Source organism: Argopecten irradians, chromosome 13 (assembly GCF_041381155.1).
Source record: "Argopecten irradians isolate NY chromosome 13, Ai_NY, whole genome shotgun sequence".
Classification (NCBI taxonomy): Eukaryota; Metazoa; Mollusca; class Bivalvia; order Pectinida; family Pectinidae; genus Argopecten; species Argopecten irradians.
This window is the reverse complement of record NC_091146.1, coordinates 30,072,994-30,075,766: the sequence shown is the minus strand read 5'-3', so window position 1 is coordinate 30,075,766 and position 2,773 is coordinate 30,072,994. Positions and strand designations below refer to the sequence as shown.

Genomic DNA, 2,773 nt, shown 5'->3' with positions numbered 1-2,773 from the left:
AAGGATAACATCACAATTGTACTACGGTTAAATAACATGTTATGCACAGTTTTGTAGTCACAAGGTTATTGTATTTCCATGTAATATCTTTTTTTTTTATAATTTACATTTTATTCAGTTTTTTCATCAATACATGTAATGTATACAAGATAACTGTGATCAATGATCATCATACATACTTCATATATATTTACTCTTTCCCACGTGTGTAATCATACATGTACCCTTACACTCGTGCATAGCTTTTTCTCATGCTGTATAGATTATCAATATACATACACAAAACACTCTTCTTACTTGCTTAGATTCTTTCCTGGTCATTAAACTTGCATTCACATACCCACAGTACTTTCTAATTGTTTAAGTACATATGTATAACATTTTATCTATCCATACATTTACATTAACATTTAATATGATATGTAATATTTCTGTTATTGTTGAATTGTGTAAATGTTGCATTTTGCGCTGTCAAATTTCTGCTTATATAACACTGCTGTTAAGAATAGCATATTTTGTTTAGTTCAAGTCTACAACATTATTTAGTTAAACATATAGAAGGTAAATTGATATGTACCTCATTCTTGTAACATGATCTTAACATGCCATTCAATTTTTGATATTTGTTATTGATATTGTGGAAATTGGCCTAAATACATACAATTCAGAAATTAACAAAAAGAGATGCTTCATGGATTACATGCATATTGGTACACATGTCTTTCAATAATATGTTCAATTCACAGAATTTAATATGTAACAATTATATACTTATTACAGAATTATAGCTGCAATATCATTAAGTGGAAATTAATAATAATCATGTAGATTCTTCTCAAGCAATTAATAATGATTTTCACTCCGGCCAAGAATAAATTATTTCCATGATAAAATTGAACTCCTTTTGCTGCTAGTTGATAAATTGTCTCGTAAAATTTTCTATTATTTATGTTAGGTCATTGTTCAGTCTCACAAGGGTAGAATTGTTGACCTGTCAAGTTTGTGGTTCCAGTTCATTAATCTTTCTTATCTGGAAGAAAAGAAATAGTTTTCAATGAGTCAAATATGCATCATTATAAACACATTAGTTTCCTATTGTTGCTATCACTTTGTGAAAGTCTGGGAATGTCTTGCAAATGCATCAAACAATTGCTCAAATATATTACTTTTAGCAACATTTTTTAAATACATTAAAATTAACATGTAAGTTCGGAAAAAAAAAGTTTTGTAATACTTACCAATATAGAATTTTCCTTATGAATTTTAAAGGGGATTTATCTATTCATGTTGTTGTTAAGTCACGTACCATTCTCCAAAACAAGTATTTGTGCTGAAATGAAAGAAGATGAATTGTTAGAATGAAATGACTGGTAGTATCATTTATTATGATATCTTTAATGAATTGTTAACATACCTTAAAACAAGTGATATGCAGTGCTAAAAAAATATCAATTTGTAGTATACTTTAACATATCTTTTATTATTGTCTACTTTCCATGATAAAAGTATCCTAAATGACATTGTAAAACAGATGTTTCCCTCGCATGCAAATTAATATTAGCTTATATGGACTATATCTACCTTGAGACCTTGTCTCTGCCACTTGTTGATATGGCAAGATATGATGACATCTGGCGGCTAAAATATCTAGACATCTCTTGATCTGTGATCTTTCCGAGGATAAATTTCCTCAATGGTGAAAGGATTCCATAGTTCCATGGTCCTTTCCTTCAGTAATGCTGGGTCGCATCACCAGTAGTTGAATTATGGACCAGGTTATCTGATCATGTGAAGGTGGTTGTTTGCCACCTTCATATATTGATCTGCCGAACTGTTCAAGCATCTTGCTCTCAGGTTTCTGGATCTGTTAAAAGATGGAAAACACTGCACTGATAGGATAATAAATATTCCCAAAGCCAAAGGTAGCTAGCACTTTAGTTATACTGAAACACTAAGACAGAGGGTTGCCGGTTGGTAGAATGCAAGAGAAACACATTTTCACTTTGATCTGAGCAAAACTTTTAACAAACATATGCAATATTTGAACATCATAAAACAGGGTTCACATGCATATAAACACATAAAAATGTATCATTATATGATGATAGTGGTATTCAGATTAATGGAGTTTGTCAAGTATCGTAAGGTTTGAGGTGGAAATTTTACGACACCATGATAAACCAAAGTATAAAGGTAGCTGATCAGTAAAACATGCAAAAAAAAATCATAGACAGCTCGTTAAAATCGTTCGCTTGTATGTGGTTGTCACTCATATCATTTCAAATTTTAAATGTTGAAGAGCGCATAAGCACTACGTAGTAATCTAAATCTTCAGATGAGCATGATTTGTAAAGAAAATAATTGACATGAAAACATAACAGCACAGATCTAGAGAGGCCTCGCGATCATAAGCCAGTTTGCCTTTGAAGGCTATTATTTATATGAGAATTGTTTACACATCAAGGAATAAAATAATAAATTCTAATCGATCATTGATTGGTTTAAATAAAACTGATGAGGACCACAGGGGCCCGTAACTACTGTTTATATTAATTATGGTATATATTTTCAGTCAATGGGTATACGTATGTTATATCCAGTCCCAATACTGTGATATATAACGTACCCAGTGATTGAAAATATATCTTATAATTAATATATACAGTAGTTACGGGCCCCTGTGATTGGGCCATGAATTTCAATCGATTCCCAACACTAGGTATATATATGTCAGCTTTCTGTTGGTCAATATTGTTCATGACATATATCAGTC

The 2,773-nt window shown here is 31.1% G+C and overlaps 1 long non-coding RNA gene across 1 annotated transcript; it reads right to left on the bottom strand.

The window, feature by feature from the left end:
* Positions 1–755: 755 nt before the first annotated feature.
* Positions 756–2,543, bottom strand: LOC138306248 (uncharacterized). Its single transcript, XR_011205817.1, has 3 exons — positions 1,582–2,543; positions 1,239–1,330; positions 756–1,030 (listed from the first exon to the last, which is right to left on the bottom strand). It is a non-coding gene; the product is annotated as an uncharacterized lncRNA (long non-coding RNA).
* Between the last annotated feature and the right edge of the window lie 230 nt (positions 2,544–2,773).